Here is a 19658-nt window from a genome sequence, read left to right as displayed (position 1 = left end):
CTGCTGTAGTTACCCAGCTATTCGGTAACTCTTCACTGCCACCCAGTGCCTGTCAACTCTTCCCTGAATATCACCTCACAATTACCCTTTTTCAATTTCCACCATGGTTCTGCCCTCACACTCATCCTCCTCTTCTTGATTACCAATGTCATCCTACAAACCACCATCCTATGCTGCCTAACTACACAAAATAAGTTCTACTGACATCTATTTCTATTCTTATTTATCTTTACAACACTCTTAAGATGTACTGCTCAATTTAAACCTGGATAAACACATGGGTTCAATATTATTTGCCATGTTATCTCTACATCATTCAACTCAGCCTCTGCACTGCCATTAAAACTTTCAGAGATGAAAACTGCGACGTGAAAAATGAAACTATTAGAACCAATACATACAATCAAATATTTTCCCAATGTGTCATTAGCAATTTTTGGTTTAATGGCATACTGATTTTCATAAATTCTTTTTTTTAAGCTATCTATTCATTCTTTGCACATAAAATGACTCCACGATGGAGCATTGTGCAAAATAAAGAATAAAGGTGGAATTACATTTGAAATACTCCGGGAATGCATAAGATCTATTGGTAAACTTACAATAAAAATTTAGACTCTCTGATATACGAAGCTTAGAAAAAAAAACAATTTGTTCAGGGACATCTTTACTAAATGTTATAGAGATTTAAGTGGGGTGGGGGAGGGTGGGAGTGTGATAGGAAAGGGGGTTAAGATTATGGATTAGAGATAGGCTTCATTAATTGGGAAGGTAAGGGTTAGTCAGCAGGACTTGAAAGGAAATGAGGTAGATGTAGGGTAGGACTTAGGTGTTTTATAGGGGTGTAACTGGGAGGAGGAATCATACTTTGGAGTGAACTTGTTAAGGCAAGTGTTACATCCGAGATGACATGTAGGTATCCTGGAGAACAGATGGTGACTATCTGCGACAGAAGTGGGCAGTTAGTATGTCACAGGAGGATCTGCTCTAGCAGGTGCCGCAGACTGAGTTGGGGAATCCAGTCAGATGAGATAACGTATATAGTCAAAGACCAGGTCAGTGGCTCAAGGGAAATCAGCACGGCAGTTGAAGGATGTTGTCATGCAGGAACTTCCAGCTGCTGGAGTGACACAATATGGAACATCAGGCACTGACATGTAGTTGGGAGGCCAGTTTAGTGGGGCAGGTTCAGGTGGTGTTGAGAATAACTGCAGGTTAAATGGAAAGGAGAGGTATCAAAGGTCGAATGAGATTGGAGGTACTATGGGGAGGTGCAAAGACCTAAACAGCAGGGACAAGGGAGACACTCAGTGGGGAGGTTAGGGTAGGGCTGTCTATGGGGAGCTTGGGGTTGCTCTCTGATGTTGGATCAGATTTTGTCATGTCGCTGGGTGACTGGTTAGCTACACAGGCCTTGGGGAAAGGGACAGGAGAAGATTTGAAGGGGGAGGGGTATGTCAATATCTTTGAATTAATTGATGTGGAAGGAGTTCAACAATTGGTGGAATTCGATGCAGCTAATGGCAAAGACCTTTTGGTAGCTTTAGCAATGTTGGAGAGGAGAAGAATAGGTAGGCTGTAACCTAGGACATGGGATAATTGGGTGGCAGGTTTTATCTACTATGTGGCAGTTTGGCTAGAGAAGGATACTTTTTTGGCTTTGCCACTTTTGGCTTACTTTCGTACGATTTGGGTGGGTCAGACTTTGCAGCCAGGGACCACTTGGTTATGGTATGACCAGAGGTTTTGGAAGCAGAAATCAGTTGATCACTCTCTCTGCTGGGTTGTTAGACATCCGGCCATATGGCTAGCTACCATGATGGATAGTTTTGGGGTGGATAGTAAAGTGGGAAAAGGGGGGAGTATGTTGGAATTTTAATGCAGGAAGTTGCTCGTGAGTAGGGTGTAGGTTCTTGCATGCTTGTTCAATGTGTACAGGGAGCCATCCGGTGGTGCAGAATAGTAGGTGGGAAGTGAATTTGTTTGATTCCAACTGATGTGGGTGTTTTCCTTTCTTTGTTCCAGGGATATCATAATCTCCAAGGTAAGGAGAATTTTTGAGGGTTATGGTTAGGAGTGTCTTTTTTGGGGGCAAGGAAAGGGCGGGGGGGGGGGGTGGAAGTGTTGCAGTGTATGCTCCAACAATTTCCTGATTCTTCTCTTAATGAAGAAATAATTGAGGGCTTTCCTCTGGGGGGGGGGGGTCTATTAAATCAAGGGTGGTTGGGGTTGTGGTAGTCTGTAAAAATGTGTAAAAAATCTGTATGGGGGAAGCAGGAGGTATTGGAGGGTTTGGTAGAAAAGGAACGACAGGTGGGTATGTCATTGGGACCTTTTGATGACCTTTTTGGAGAGTTTTAAGGCCTCACCATTGTATGTTTCCTAAGAAGGTAGCCAGTGAGTTCAGGCTTATTCACCATTTGTCGTACTCAGAAGGGAAGTCCATTAATGACTTCATTTTAGTTGAGAATCAGAAGGTCAGTTATTTGTCTTTGGATAATTCTATGAAGGTTATTCGGAGGTTTAAAAATCCGTGGTTGGTAAAGATTCATAGGTTCACAGGTGTTTACTAGGCCAATAACCACAAGGGTCTTTTTAAGGCTAGCCATGCATCATAGATCTCTGACAAGTTCTGATATCCTTGATAAGTGTAAGCAGGGACCTGGGTGATGAAAGATTTACAAGGAGAGGCCTGGGAGATGAACCATTTGCAGGTTGCCTGTGTCCATTACAGACATATGTGCCAAACCAGGAATGAGTTTCCTGTTCCCCATCCAATTATCCAAGTTGCATTTAAATTGGGTTAGGGAGGAACTCTGCTTCACATGGATAGGGAGCCTGTTCCATAGACAGGGTAGTCTCTGGGATACATACCTGTCTCGTCAGCAGGTCCTATTTATATTGCAAGCAAGGTTTAAGTCTTTAAAATGGGTAATTCTGGTGTCATTTGTTTCATGGATATGCAGGAGGTCCATCAGCATGGGGTCTGACAATGCCCTGTATGCCAGGTATAGATCTCCACTAAAAGCCTATAGGAGACAGAGTACAGGGATAGGGCCTTAAGGTGGTCTGCACAGGACATTTGACTTGCACCCTTTATTCTTTTAGTGAGAAACTTCTGCAGATATTCCAATTGTTGGATATGCCTGGTTGGGTACATATCAAAGGGGGCATTGCACTTAATGATAGGTCTGATGAAGGCTGAATACAGTGGAACAATGACTTCCTTGGACTTAGATGCCATACCTATGTTTAGAAGATGCACAACACAGAATGATTTCCTCACTATTGTGGACACATGATGGTCAAAGGCTAGATTACTATGTATGTGTGTCCCTAAGTCCCGGATTACTGGGTGAACTCTAAGAGGTGTATTGCCAATGTGATAGTTACCAGGGGTGGATGACTTCCCAAAGGATACTTATATGCATTTCTTGACATTTAGTTTTAGTCCAATGCTCTGACACCAGTTGTTTGTCTGTCAGCCTCTCCAGGAGAACATTTGTGTTAGTGTGGGATTTAATGACAGCTCCTAATTTGCAATCATCTACAAATGCAGTCAACCAGACACCACTGACATTGGCCTTGACTTCAAAGAAGTAAATGCCAAAAAGGAGTGGTCCAAGGACTGATCCCTGAGGGACTCCACTTGTGACTGGACACTTTGCAGAGGTGGACTCTCCAATTCTAAATTTCTGGGTCCTTTCTGCAAGCCAGTTGGCTATCCACAGGATGACATACGAGTTTGTACCCAACCTCTTCAGTTTGTCAACTATGCCTGAGTGGGGTGTTGTGTCAAATGTCTTGGCCAGGTAGTCAGTATGAACCATTTTTCCCCCATCTATTGCATTGGTTACCTTCTTAAAGAAGTCCACCAGGTTGAGTAGGCATGATCTGTCCTTGACAAAACCAAACTGGGTTGGGTCCAGTATCTGGAGGTTTACTGTATCTCTTCTGATCATTTCCATGATAATTCCTTCCATGGCTTTACATACAAGACTACTGAAACTTATGGGTCTGTAGATGGCCCATCTTTGTGAGGAGGGATGACTGTTGCTGTTCTCCATTCATGAGGCACAAAGCCTTTTTGGAGGCTACAGTTAAATAGTAATTCCAAAAGCCCTGTTTCATGATATTTAGAAGGCATCCTGGGATATTGTCTGGGCCCATTGATGCAATGTTCTTGACCTTAGAGAGAACATTAAGGACCTGTTCCCTAGTGATAGTAGGGGTAGTTACATCTGATGGCATTTCCTGAGGAAAGGTTGAGGGGGAGGGAGGGGTAATGTTGGAGCTGAAGGTTTGCTATACCTTCTGGCTAAGTATAGGTGGCTCTATTTTCAATGAGCTCTGCACACAATTGTGTATTGCCTTTGAGATTGCAGACATAGCCAAATAATGATTTGTGGTTGTCCTTGGCCTGGGAGGTAAAGTTTACCTTAAATATGGCTTTGGTAGACATTATTTTTCCTCTGAATTTTTTGTTTAGGTTGATGAGAGTGATTTTATCCTGCTAAGTGCTGCACCTCCTAATTGTTGCTATGATTTTATTTCTTCTGTTATACAGCCTATTGATTTTGTGATTCCACCAGGGTGTCTTGTTTTTTGAGTTAGTTCTGTGCTTCTTCCTGGTGGGTACAGCTGCCTTTATGCACCTATTAACATGCTTGCACAGGGCTTCTGTGAACAGGTTGACATAGGCAGCACTGTTCTCAGTGTTTATAGGGGCTTGAAATTTTGCCAGGTTATCATTTAATAGCAGGAGGTTAGCTTTAGAATAGTTGCTGAATATTCCAGGTTTAGCTGGGGGTACAGGTTTTATTTTTATTTCAAGAGAGACCATTTTGTGGTCTGACCTTACCAGGGAAGATATTACAGTAGGGGGTGTGCATCACTATCCCATATTAGTGAGGAGCAGATCCAATATGGTTGCACCCCTGGTTGGTGCAATGAATATCTGGTCCAGGGAGTTTGTGTTCACAAAATCCAGGAATCTTTGTGCCTATATGTTTGGTGTCTTATAGGATTCCCAGTCAATGGTGGGGTAATTAAAATCACCCATGAATATGATATTGGGTTGGATGGTTAGTGTTTCTAATAAGTTTAAATACATGGTGTGTGTTTCTGGGTCATAGAGGGGGACCTACAGCTTGCAAGGGAGTATTCCATAGACAGGGTAGTCTCTGGGATACATACCTGTCTCGTCAGCAGGTCCTATTTATATTGCAAGCAAGGTTTAAGTCTTTAAAATGGGTAATTCTGGTGTCATTTGTTTCATGGATATGCAGGAGGTCCATCAGCATGGGGTCTGACAATGCCCTGTATGCCAGGTATATGGTGATTTAAACATGGAGCAGCTGAAGCGTGTTGTCCAGTTTGACCAGCCTTGAACTATATTTATTTCTGATGTAAATAGAGACACGTCCACCTTTAGTACCTGCCTGTGAAGTAGCTTGTCTAAATGTGTGGAAGGCATTATAACCTTGCACTGTTGATGTGCTCTCCATGGCTTTAAACCATGTTTCACTGACCGCAAAGATGTCCGCATTCTCTAGGATGAAGACAGCTTCTAAGGAGTGCAGTTTTTTGTTCAGACTCTTAGCACTGAGCAGTAATGCATCTAGATTTTCTTGCTTTTGATTTGTTATGTCGGAAGTACTTTCAGTTTGGCATTGCCTAAAAAGGCACTATAAGGAAAGACAATGTTTTAGCTAATATTCAAAAGCCTAGAGAGAAGAGGTGCGGACCATCCCTGGCAAAGCAGCGTGGTCTGTTGATCATCTCCTTCTATGCTGACAAATAGAGGTGAGCATTGAATCCGCCTTTTGCTGGTACAGGAGGAGTGTCTGCTATTAAGTGTGGTAGTTGGGGACAAATTCTACTTTGATAAGGCTATGCCAATGGTATGCTCAGTAGTTTGCACTACTTTTGAGAAATTTAGCATGGTACTTCATTGGGTTTGGCAGCAGCAGGTGGATATACAGAGGATGGTACATTACTTGGATGATTTCTTGATAGCAGGCATTTGAAGGTTTATGAGAGTTCTTAGAGATATGCGATGATTTGGTGGTCCCATTGGCTAGGCAGAAGTTGGAAGGTCCAGCTAAGACACTGGACTTCCTAGGACTACGGGTGAATGCTGAATGGGAGTTGTTTTGCTTGCCAGCTGATAAGCTAGCCTGATTGAAGGAGAAGATTGTGTGGGTAGTGTGCAAGAATAAGATGATGATTGGGAGATTATGGAGCTTTTGGGGCTTCTGAATTTTGCATGTCGGGTAGTTCATCCAGGGCGTACCTTTTGTAGGTTAGTGGCCTTTTGTTGTTAATTTGGAGCATGCACAGAGGTTTAACTATAGGCTGGCTCAGCAGCTGGGGACATTCGATATGTATATGACAGACCACAGAATTTTTATGATAGGCACCAGTTTGGTTTAGATCTGATGGGGTGCACTTGAATGAGTTTGGTTTAGATTTCTTTAATGTACATTTAAGTTCATTTTTAGAAGGTTTGGCAAAAGTTCTTTTGTAGGAGAAGAGGAACAGCCTCTGATCATGCTGGTAGGCGGAGAAGAGGAGCAGGTTGTCCCTCTTCTGTTCCCTATCTTGGTGTTGGGTATTTTATGCAATGGTTTTTGGGATAGAAATTAGTGGTAGGACACTATTTTATTTATAAAATAAGTGAATAGAGGGTATGGATGCTGCTTGATTGACAATAATAAGTGAGCAGAGGTATGGATGCTGCGGGCAGGGTGAGTGGGGTACACTGCTCATTTGGATGTTATAATGATTTTGCAGGTTATTTGTGTTGCAATTAATACTTGAAATGATGTAATAAAGTTATGCTGAATTAATAATGGTCATCAAATGTCAGTTGGTGTCATGTATTTATGAAGGGGACCAGGACAAATGAGGTGTGGAAACAAACCAATTTGTCCAGGTACATCTTTGGTATAAGGGTTGTAGAGATTTAAATGAGGGTGGGGGTGGGAGTTTGTTAGGAAAGGGATTAAGATTATGGATTAGAGATGGGCTTTATTAATTGGGAAGAGAAGGGTTAATTTGTTAGTGGAACTTTAGAGGAAGGGAGATAAATATAGGATGAGACATAGGTGTTTTACAGGAGTGTAACTGAGAGGAGGAATCGCATTTTGATGAGAACTTGTTACCCGTTCCTTCATCCCATTGTTTGCTTTGGTTATGGAGGTGGGTATTGAGCAGAGAACAGGGGCAGGCTTGTCCCTCTTCTGTTCTCCCCTCTTGATGTTGGGTGTTTATGCAATGATTTTGGGGATGAGAGTGAGTGGTAGGTCACTGCTTGATTGATAAAAGAAGTGAGCTGAGGTATGGATACTGCTTATTTGGGCAGGGTACACTGTCCTGATGTATAAGGGTTTTACATGTTATGGTTACAAGGTTATTTGTGTTGCAATTAATATATTCAATGATGTAATAAAGTTATGTTGAATTAATAAAGGTTGTTTATTTTGTGCAAAAGGAAAATCTGTATGTCCCAGCAAGCCAAACAAGAAAAACTACTATCCACTTTCATATTTTCAAGTTACAGAATTTGGCTTGATGCTGCATTGAAAATAACTACAGAATTCACAGGTGTCCCCTAACCTGGAGCCTTGTCTATTAAGATGGTAGTTGACTGCACACCCTGGGTGTTTATCACAGAGAATGAAAGTCATTTTCAGACACCTCTGAGTTTACATTGGCTTAATCAGCTACATTATGGATACTGCAGAAATGTCCATATAAAACAACATCTACTTTGGACTGGACTGGTTTAAAAACACAACTGGGAAGACTCATTGTTTGGTGTGTGTTGTGTATGTGTAATAAATATATCACAGCTATCATTCAGTATATCTGTAAGATTTACAAAATGTGTTTTGCTGTGATGTTACTTGTCTGAAGAAGCACTTTGGTGTGAAAGCACTTACCAATTGTTGTCAAGGTTTGTTTTTATTAAAATAATTGTGCTACAGCTTTGTCTTCTGGGATTCCTTTTAATTTTTTACTTGAAGATATCTGTAAGATTTGTCTAAACATCCCTAGTGGATCATCCAAGTGCATGTTGCAGGACCAAAAAATGGTCTATATTAAATCAGCAAACGCTGATTTATCGACCCCATGTAAGCGAAAACTTACAATTCCGAACACTTAGAACAGTGATTTGTTTTTCCAGGGAAAAAAAAATTGCTGTTCCAAAAAAGAAAAAAAAACCCTGATGTAGGATGCTGTGCCCCCCCACAACACCCCCCTATTTAAATATACCAACTCCGAGATCGCACTACAGTGAGAAAAATGGCAAAATAACAAAGGCTGCCAAGCAATTTCTTTCCCAGGGAAAGAATTTGCTTAAATGCTGTTTCATGCTTTCAAGTTCAATCAAGATACATTCGAAAGAATGCATCTTTGATCATATAATGGGGAACCCCAAAAAAGTGTATATGTTATTTGTGACAGTTACTGCCTACTAGAAATGGACTGAAGCTGCTGTCATGTCTTCTACAACTTCTAAAAGTAGGACACCAAATTTATGACTATTGTCATTTTCTGCCTCAGGAAGAGTGACAATGGACAGCAGTTTGTCAAGATTTCATATTAATTCTGCTGAATGTCTCCAGCAGCAAAGAGTTTAACAAACACCCAAGATGATGCGCATATTACAAAGCAAGCTCAAAGAACTACTAAATAACCAGTTTAAAAACAACTAGATCTTTTTCTGATGGCTTAAACATATACACCTTACATCACTTCCCAGATGCCACGTGGATACCTTTGTCATGAATAGGAAAGTGAGCCGTGTACCTGTTTCAATGTACAGAAGATTAAAGCCAACCAGAAAATAGTGAAACTACAACATAAAGCTCAGCTTCTTCAAGGATCCACCAAAGCAAGCACACAATGCTTTTTGTTCTGCACAGCCAGACCTAGCTGAAAAATCTGTACCTAGAGACAAGCTGGTATCACTAACAAGAGTTATTCCAGATTAATCTTGTTTCTGATAGAGTGACGACCCAAAATGAAGTTACTTGGCTGAGACATGTTTTTTAGCTACTGCCAAGATTTGCATCTTCTAGAATGACTATCATAATTACTAGCCATAATTTAACAATGACAAAGTACAGAGCCAACAACTTTATGTCCCGGGCTCATGGATGCCTTCTAATCGGGAGAAGAAGAATGAGTTGTGAGATCCTTCAGCCATTGGTTCAGAGACTGTTACATTTTGACATTTGTCTCTCCTTCCACATGCACTACTCATGTAGGTGTTCAAAGAAGATCACAATTCAAACCTGGCTGTTACATCTACAGATGTAGTGTGGAAAAGCCTCCCCCCTCCACCTTCCCAACAAAACACAAAATAAACAGGACATGCTGGAGGGATAGATTCCTGTCCCAGAGACTTCCCATACTCTGGAACAGGCTATGCATCTATGTCAAGCAAAGTTCTTCATTAGCACTCTTCAAGAAAAATCTTGATGAGTGGATGGGAAATAGGAAATACACCCCGGGGATCAGGTCTGTCTCTCTACTCGACAGTGGCACAGGAAAATAACTTTCTTGGGGATGTAAGCCAGGGAACCTTGTTGGCTAGGCTTACGTAGGCCCTTGGGCCGCTAGCCTAGTACCTACCTATGAACCTATAAGAAAGAAAAAATAATTAGCCCAGTAGCTAGGTACAGAAAGATGTTTGCCCAGTGGTATATGGCATTGTCGTGAAATTTAGCTAAGAATTACAGCTTAAATCACACTTCAATGAACAGGTAGATAACATTTATAAATATTAGCTTTTAACTTAGAATTTAAGTTTAGCCATTTCCTAAACTATCCTTGTATTTGTGGTCTGCTAGACTGAATAGGGAAAATGGTTCCCAAATACTTTGCCAGATAAGGAGTTATCACAAGTCTAAGATGCAACAGGGATGCCAAGATCCTTAGTAGCTATCTTAGGTTCAACTAAGTATAGTCTAAGGAAATGTGTGATTTAATAAAAATAGTAGCACTTGATGGGGAATCGAAAGTCAAATGGGGCTAAAGGCTCTGCAGTATCTTCTTCCCTCCTTGATTATAACTCAGGTACATTTAAGTCCTGAAGGATTTTTTTTTAGTGAGCAGATAAATCATGCATATACCTGTGCATTTGCAGGATGTAAGTGTTCTGGCGTTGGATATTTCTTTCTATCCTGAATACAAGTTTAATTAGTCATTATTGCTGGTAAGCTACTATAGATTGTTCCAATGGGATACAGGTGGCATCACTGTGCATGATCACGCAGATTACCTTGCAATATGGTTTCCCACTCTGCCCAGGTCCTAACCATTTCCTGACCACCCTACAGTAATTCAACCAATCCCCTTCAACAACTAAAGAAAACACCAAAAGTAATTTAAGAACCACATGTAACTACTCAGGGAGGCGGAACCTTGAATGGACAGAGCTAGGAATAACAAAAAATAAATATCCACAATGTGGCACAAAACACACAAAAAAAAGGAGGATTGGAGGGAAGGAATGGCTACAGCAGACATGCTCATTCAAATATCTATGGTTATGGTAAGCCCAGCTTCCACAACTGTACTATGCTCTTCATATTTATCACTGTGACAGCAGCTTAAGCTATATGGGTAGATTAGCATATTTAACTCTGTCTAGGAGGTGGAAGGAGAAGGCTCCACGGTCCCCTGCAGAACACTCCTAACAAAACTTGATCTAGAGGTACAGGAGGAGTCAGGCTTACAATGCTTTCTAAAAGTATGTACTGAGGACCAGATAGCCACTTCTAGAACCCAACCCTTTCCAAAAAGAGACACATGAAGCCAAGGCCCTGGTAGAGAGGGCCTTGACCCTGCCTGGAATAAGTTTGTTATGGTAAGTATAACAAAAGGTAATAGCTTTTGACAAACATTTGGGAATATTATGTTTTGACAAAAGTTCTCCCTTCTTACCTTCACAAGAAATGAACAATTCACGTGAACAATTCATGCAAAGACCTGAAAGATGCAGTTCTGTTAACATAGATCCCACGTCGTCTTTGGACATCCAAGGTATGGAGTATCCCTTCTTCATCATTTTTAGGTTCAGGAAAGAAAATGGGAAGATGGAAAGTTTGGCTTAAAGTAAACTCTAATACAACTTTAGGCTTGAAAGAAAGATTAGTTCTGAAGCAAACCCTGGCCTTGTGGAAAATGAGATAGGGTTGACTCACCATAAGAGCTTGTAGTTCAGATACCCTTCTTGCAGAGGTCAGAGAAATCTGTAAAACTGTTTTCTGTGTTAAGAACCTCATCTCAGCTACATTAGCTGGTTTGGTATGACTGTGCTCTTAAACCAGCCACCTTACATTAAGAGGGCCTCCCTGCACCCTTGTTGCAGAAGTGTGTGGCTCAGGACCTATCTGAGTTGGGGATTGCTGGAGAAAGGCTCAGTTTGTGGCTTTCCCATTGGTATTCATGTTTAAAACTGCCTGTGTATAAGCTTTGCATTTGCCCATTGCTGTGCACCATGCAATGGGGTTTAGAAGTGCCCTGTATAGATGCAAATGCCTGGGAACATTATTTTCCCTAGAGACCTTCCAGTAGAACACCCCCCCCAGGCTTGCATGCTGAGCAAAGGGCTACTCAGTTGGGCTTAAATCAGCATTCTCACACTTCTCATCCACAACTTACTATACATCCACTGCCTTTTCTACTCCAAGTCAAACTAACCATCTAGCTAAGACACAGTCATAAGTCCAACTAGCTTACTTCCTTCTTAAATGCCACATTCAGAAAAATCCTGCCACAATGGTTGGGCAGTTTCCCACCATTTAGCCTGCCAGCTTGACTGATATGAGCATCTTGAGGCAATGTGGCAAATGCTTCATGTAAACTGACAACCATTTACTCCTAAAGCAAACTAGCACCTTATGTGAGAGATGCAAATACACAGTGGAATTGGAGTAAATTCTCTCACATAAAAACAAATTAGACATGAAACAGGTTTGTCAGCATTCGTGCTTCACCTCTCACTCAAACCTCACCTCTCTCACGAAATAAGATCATGAAACATAAACCCACATATGTGGAAGTACTCACTAAAAGCCTACCAAAAGAACAGAGACACAAACGCACATTACCTACACTCACTGCTAAGCAAAAAGAAACTACTACATATATCAAAACACACACCCTTGTCTCAACAAATAAGCCTCTAAGGCAAAACACATCAAATGTCTTGGTCATAGGCAACTCCATAGTGAGACACATAGATGTCCCTTTCACCAGAATGGACAAGGGGAAGGTCACAGTCAGCTGCCTATCAGGTACCAGGATCTGACAAAGAATGCATGCACTTAAGTCACTCAACATGTACTGCTGGGACTCTGTCATAGTCCATGTCAGAGTGAATTCCTTGAGACGTACCTCTCTGGACTATATGAAGAGAGAAATGACAGACTTTTTGGGTTGTGTGTCCCAGACAGGTATGTCCCTAGCCCTAAGTAGTATCCTATCTCACCCAAGGTGCCACATTATAAACAAAAAATGATTGACTTTAACAATTGGCTTAGCTTCTGTTGTCAGTCCAGGGGGATCCAGTATCTGTCAGCCTATGATGATATGGTAGATAGACTTCATTGCTTTGATAGAGGTGGTCTGCACCTATCCCCCCAGCCTTTCAGATACTGGCAAAGGCCCTTGCCTCCTCATAGTGCCTTTTGTAGGCAATGTCAAAACAAAATTTTCAATTTAACAAAAACTAAGACAAACTCAGGGTTGTGCTGCATAATGCTAGGAGTTTAAACATGAAACTGCACACCCTGGGAGCATTCCTCACCATGGAGGATGCTGATGTCTGTGCAGTTACCGAGACATGATTCAAGGCCACTGAGAGCACCCCGGCCATTCAAGGCTGCAATGCCTTCCACACATTCAGACCTCAAAATGAGCATGAAATAACCAAAGGTGGAAGTGTATCCATCTTTGAAACTGGTCCATCAGCATGACTCTTTCAAACTACTTCATGTCCAACTAACTATTAGGAAAGTACCATACCACATCATTGTTAGTTATAGATCCCCCACCATGAACGAGGATAAGCATGCCACCTACCTCACTTTACTGCAGTCCCTCGCCATACAGCCCAACACCTTAGTCATGGAAGATTTCAACTATCCTTCCATTGAGCGGGGGACATACAAACACGCACTTGTCCAGAGGTTCCTGGGCTTTATTAATACAAAAGCTCTGGAACAAATTGTCTGCAACCTTACTAGGCACTCTAATGTTCTGGACATAGTATTCACCAACATGGGCAGTCACCGTACTTCCCCATGTGTGATGTCCTCCTTGGTTAGGTCAAACCACAAATCAGTCTCATTTGAAGTAACTACTGGAACTGCCCCCTCACAGTTACAAAAATTATGAAAAACTTTACCAAAGCTAACTACAGCATACTAAGCAATGGTATAAAAAGCTTCATACCATCTGCAATCGCAGACGGCAATGGTCACTATGCAGAAGTGTACACTGTACAAACACTTAAGCAACTGCATAAACTCTGCTGTACCTAACTGGATGAAAACCAGGTCTTCCATAAGAACAAGCCATCATGGTGGACTTTATAAACAGATTATATAAAAAGAGGAAGAAACTGTTCTCCACAAGCTAGAGGGATATCACACTGCAGAGGAAGAGTTCCCTCCTAAGCCTAAATAAGAAAATCAGAAATCTTTTAAAGTCTTCTAAAGCAAATTACAAAACTAAAATCGCATCCCTAGCCAAGTATAATCATAAGGCATTCTTTAGTTATGTCTGAAGTCTAAAAGGGGATACCCAGCTATGTGCCAATCTAATTGTAGATGGGATCACTCATACTACACTGGAAGAAATCACCAACCTGCTAGCGGACAGATTCAGTGCAGACATCACCCCCTATCCCTGCCTACAATATGCCAAAGCATACCTGACACCAGCCCTCTGCCTTGTATCTCTAGAGAGCAGATCATCTCTGTGCTGACCAAGGCCAAAAACACAGCCTCAATGGGACCAGATAATATCCCAGTTTGTTTACTAAACAATCTAAAACAAGACCCATCAGACCCACTTGGTATTCTCTTTAATCATAGCTTGAGAACTGGCAAGGTTCCTGGGGAATGGAGAAGAGCAACAGAAATCCCCCTGCACAAAGGGGGGGGGGGTGTCAACTGACCCTGGGAACTACAGACCCATAAGTCTAACCAGCTTCATCTACAAGGCCATGGAGAGAATTATCATGGACCTTATCATCAAGAACATAAGCGACCTCCAAATGCTGGACTCAACCTGGTTAGGCTTCGTTAAGGGTAGATCATGCTTATTAATCCTGGTAGACTTCTTTGAGAATGTTACAAAAGCCATGGATGAAGGTAAGACACTACACACAGCCTATTTCAACCTTGCCAAGGCTTTCAACAAAATTCCTCGCTCTGGCATCATTGATAAATTCTCCCAGCTAGGGATTAAACCTTACATTATTACATGAGCAGCCAATTGGCTCACAGACAGAACAGGCACTGACAAAATTGGTGACTCCACCTCCACCCAGTGGACCCATCACCAGTGGAGTACCTCAGGGATCTGTGCTAGGCCCCTCACTGTTTGGCATCTATTTCTCAGAACTCCAGGCCAAAGTAGATGGCCTCTGGCTCACCAAGTCCATTGATGATTACAAACTGGGAGCAATCACGGAGTATCCCAGTGATGTCAACATATTACAAGAAGGGCTAATACAAACAAATGCGTGGTGCTAAAGCCATGGTCTAAAACTAAATGCAAAAAAAAAATGCACTCATTTCCTTCGGCAAATGGAAATCTATACAAATTACAATATTGACAGCACCCCCACTGAGTACCAACTCAGTGGTGCAAGACTTGGGAACAAAGATTAAAAGCAATCTGAACTTCAACCACCAACTTTACACAGTAGTAAGGAACGTCTTCTATGTAGAGCACCTCATTAGCAAGGGCATAGCATTCAGGTCAAAGGATGTTACAACTCCACTGTACTTGACCTTCATCAGACCACTAAGAGTATAATGCACCCTTCTGCATGTATCTCACCAGTCACCTATAGCAGCTGGAGAGACCTCAGAGGTTTCTCACTAAGAAAATACAGGGACTCCAAACCATGACCTACGTGGACAGGCAGAAAGCCCCATCACTTTATTCTGTATCTTATAGGCTGCTGAGAGGTGACTTGTGCCTGGCATATAGGGCAATCTCTAATCTGTAATTTTATTTTATTTAACATTTGTTGACTGGGGAAGTCCGACTAGGACACAGCCTATTTTCAGCTGAGGCCCGGGGAGAAACGCTCCACATGCATGTCTTTAAAAACCCACGTGAATGCAGGGAGGAAATGCAGACTATGCAGAGAAGGCACCTCAGCCAAGAATTGAACTGGAGAACCTCTTGCTGTGAGATGACAACATTAACTGCTGCACCACTGCACCCCCCATGGAAATGCTGCACATCCACAAGTCAAATGGCACAACAGTCACTCACTCTAGGGATCTCAACCTAGCTTGTGACATTAAAAGAACATGTTCCATGAGAGACAGGTACATCTCCCAGTGACCGACTCTTCTCTGGGCAGTCTCTCGGAGACATATCACTGACCCTATTCAAGTAAAACCTAGATAATTGGATGGGAAACCACATATTTGCCTCTGAGGTGGCACCTATGTCCCTCATGGGGACAGGGGTTGCCGGTGCTGATAACAGACCCACTCTGTTCATAAATTAATTTGGCGAACTACCCAAAAAAGAACAAATGGGGATACTTAGGATTAGCATGGCTAGGCTTGTAAAGGCTGTAGGTCCACTAGCCTAGTAACCACCTATGAACCTATAAATGGAGCAACTGTTAGTTTCTTTAACACAAAATTAAGATCACAAAGAGGGGGATACTAGTCTGCTAGGAGGCCTCTTACACAAAACCCTTTTCAAGAACATTTTAACATGAGACTATATTAAAAGAGAAGAATCCATGGGCAGACATGCTAAAATGACCAATAAAGGAACCTTGATAGAGAAATAAGAATGGCCATAGATAATAGCTTGCACAAATATTGTAAAATCATGAAACAGAAAGCCCTGAATGGCTGCTGGTTATGTTGTTGGCATCAACTAAAGAACCTTTTCCATTTGCTAATATTTGATCTTCTAGTAGCAGGCTTTCTTGCCTCCATTAATACCTGCTGCATGTCCTAAGAAAACAGGTGCTTAAAAGGAATTAAGATCCTAACATCCAGTCTGTCAATGGAAAAAGACTAATGTTGGGGTGTTTATAACATTCCTGGTCTTTTATGGATAGAACCATTCTGTGAAAAAGCTTGGGGTGATTGTCCCTGGCCACTTCCAAAAGAAGAAATAACCACAGTTGCCTGTATCAGAAGGTAGTCATCACAATGATACTGGGAGATTCCTTCTGAATCTTCAAAAGATCCCTGGATATTAGTGGAAAGGATGGAAATGCATACAGGCAAATTCCTGTCCTAAACAAATATAAGGCATCTGTCTTCCAGGCATTCTTGGATGGAGTCCTGGAACAGAATTTTGCAAGTCGATTATTCAGAGAGCAGGTTAAGAGGTTTACTTGAAACATTCTCCACAGATGTATCCAATCTTAGAAGACCCCCTGATCTAGTTTCCATTTCTGAGGGCCTGTCCTAGTCTTGCTCTGCTTGTCTGCCACACAATTTTTCTCTGATAAAATGTAGGATGCTGTGTTCTAAGTCTATATCCCAAGCTAAAATGGCTAATCTGCAAGGGGAGTATGACCTGAGTCTCCCATGCTTTTTAATGTACAACATGACTGTGGTATATTCGGTAAATAAATAAGATGTCCCGGACACCAAAGATGGCACAGATAGTGGAGTGCCTTGATCAGGGAAAGCATCTCCTTGATATTTATGTTCTTCCATCTATCTTTGTTGTCTCACAGCCGTCGCCACTTTTATATTTCCAGAAACTGTTCTCCAAGCAAAGTCCGAAGTGTCTGTGATGACTGACTTATTTGGAGCAGGGAGGGAGAAGGGGAGACCTGGATTTAAATATATTTGTTGTCTACACCTAAAGATTCTCTTCTGACAACCCCCAGCACTGAGATCTGAAAAAGATAAAGGGTACTGATCCTGGGACCACAGAGATTACAGATGCATGAGTCTTGCCAGGGGTATCATGAGAATCATAAATGGCATGAGACCCCAAATCCTGAGGTATTCCTTCACAGTGATCAAAGTCTGAGTGGAAAAACTTAGAAACAGATCTAGATAAAGATCTATTTTTTTTCCTGTGGAAGAAAAACTGAGTTGTCTAGTTGCCACAATCCTGTGTGAGGGAGTCAGAGACACTTTTCAATGTACTTTTGGAATCCCCGTTTGTGCAAGAGTTATTTCTCCCAAGAGTAAGCTTCCTGACACCTTGAAAAAGACTACAAAGATAAGCAAGTCATGTATCTTGCAGCCTACAATGAGCTATAACTGGAGCTAGACACTTTGTGAACACTCTTGGTACAATGGATAGTCCAAAGGGTAAGGCAGAGGACTGATAATGTGATCCAGACATACAAACCTTTAAGATGAATCTGAATTCTGGATGAATAGGTATGTGACAAGCATCATTTAAGTCTAGTGTTACCAGGAAACCTAAAAGAGGAAGAACAGGTAACAGATTGTGAAGTGACATTTTGAAATTGGGCACTATTGCAAATAGGTTTAGAAAATAAAGCTCCTTGCACAAAACTCTCCCCAACTGGGAAGGAGGAATTGGTTTTATCACTCCTTGGGATAGCATGTGATAAAGAACAGGTGGAAACAAAAGAGAGTCAAATCTGCAGAATGAGGAATGAACTCCTCGAAAGGAGGAATTTCCTCCAAATGTGATATGAAACCTTGATGAATAATTTTCAGAACCCATTTGTCTGAAACAATCTGTTGCCAAACAGAAAATGAAGATTCAGACTTTCTCAAAGAGAAAAGAGGCCAGGGTGGGAGGGGGTCACAAGGTCTCTTGAACTGTCATTGGTTTTGGGAGGTTTGAGACTTCTTTTTGGAATGCTTTTGCCATTTCTTCTTAAATGTCTGTTTACTTGAATTCTGTTGGGGCTGCTTATTCTGTTTTTAGCTAAAACCCGATGATGAGAAAGAAAATTCCTTGGACAATTTAGAAAAGGAGGGCTGAATTATTTTAAGAGATTCCCTGTATCAGCATTCCCTTTTCATTACACCTTTTGATCAAACGTTAAATCTCTATCCAGGGAAGAATTTAAAATCTCATTTTTGCATCATCTGGAAGGTTCGGAGAATGCAGCAAGCGAATCTTAAAACAGTATTAGTATCCATAACCCCGGAAGAAGTATTAACAAAGTTATACACTGACATTGTAAACAACGTGTGTGGAACAATAAAAATTCTGAAAAACAAAGTTGCAGAAGAATATATTTCTTCCCCATACTTTTCATTAATTTTCCCATCCTTAACAGAGAGAGTATGATTGGAAGTCTTTTGCAGCTGTGGAATCATCTAAGGCTTTAGCTGCTAGGTCAGGTTTGTGAAGGGACTATAAAATTTAAATGAATAAGAAACTTTATACATCCTATCTGCCTGTTTTTGGACTTCTGGCTGACTATCAAGAAAATGGCAGGCAGTAAGACACACATCCTCTAAAGCAGACAGGACAGGAGTAATCAGTGTAGATTCTGAAAAACTCCTTCTGTAGCAACACATAGTATTTCCTGAGGGATTGACAAACTCTGCGTTCTCCCACACATAGTATTTCCTGAGGGATTGACAAACTCAGTGTTCTCCCTCTGAAAACACTAGTACATTTTAGCAATAGTCTCAAACAGAAAGAAATCCCCACAAGGAGAATCAGAAACTAAGCTCTCCTCGGAGTCTTAAACAGAAATCTGAGAACAAAACCCTGAATCCATCCCTGCATCTTACTGTTCAGATTCAGAATCTAGAATATCTTCAGGAAAAAAGGAATTCATCTTTCTTTTAACAGAAACTGTCAATAGCCTGAATTAAACCATGAACCATTGCAGTAAACAATTCCTATCCAAAGAAATTTGAGGTAGACTAGATACAAGCTTCATTTTCTGTTTCATATTGAGAGGTAATATGGGGCCAACTATGTTACTAATGGCAGCCACTCAGGGATGTGCACAACATTCTTATACAACAGGGAAACCTTTCCTGTTACCTTTCCCAGGACACACACAAGAGTTGTTCTCCCTTGTCCACTTAGCGGTCTCCAACAGCCACAGAGGATGTGGCTAATACCAGTCCTCAATGGCTGTAGGTGGTACACAAGAGGAATCTGGGATAAAAGCTGAGTGGTCTAAAGTACAATAAATGGCCACAACAGAGTCACCCACCTGTGGCTGAAGCAAACTGCTAGCTTGCTGTGGTAATAAAGGCTGTTTGCTTAACTTTTTCTTTTTATATCTGGAAGGACCAAGTATGGAAACAGTAGTCTGTTCCATGGTCAAGACAAAGATGGTGCCTTTTCCTAGGGAAGACAAGTAGCAAATACCAGTTTAACTATACTGTCAAAAAAATACTTTGACAGAAAAAAAAAACAGTAAAAAACAGAGTAAAATACTATGACGACATCACAATGGA

The 19658-nt window shown here is 41.4% G+C and overlaps 1 protein-coding gene across 3 annotated transcripts in view; it reads right to left on the bottom strand.

Moving 5' to 3' along the window:
- Positions 1-19658, bottom strand: part of TENM1 (teneurin transmembrane protein 1) — a 3721864-nt gene that overhangs the window by 3328684 nt on the left and 373522 nt on the right. The window lies entirely within an intron of this gene.

This window comes from Protopterus annectens, chromosome 13.part0 (genome assembly GCF_019279795.1).
Source record: "Protopterus annectens isolate FY-2018-M chromosome 13.part0, PAN1.0, whole genome shotgun sequence".
Lineage (NCBI taxonomy): Eukaryota > Metazoa > Chordata > Ceratodontiformes > Protopteridae > Protopterus > Protopterus annectens.
Note: the sequence above shows the minus strand (reverse complement) of the source record. Positions and strands in the feature narration are given on the sequence as shown.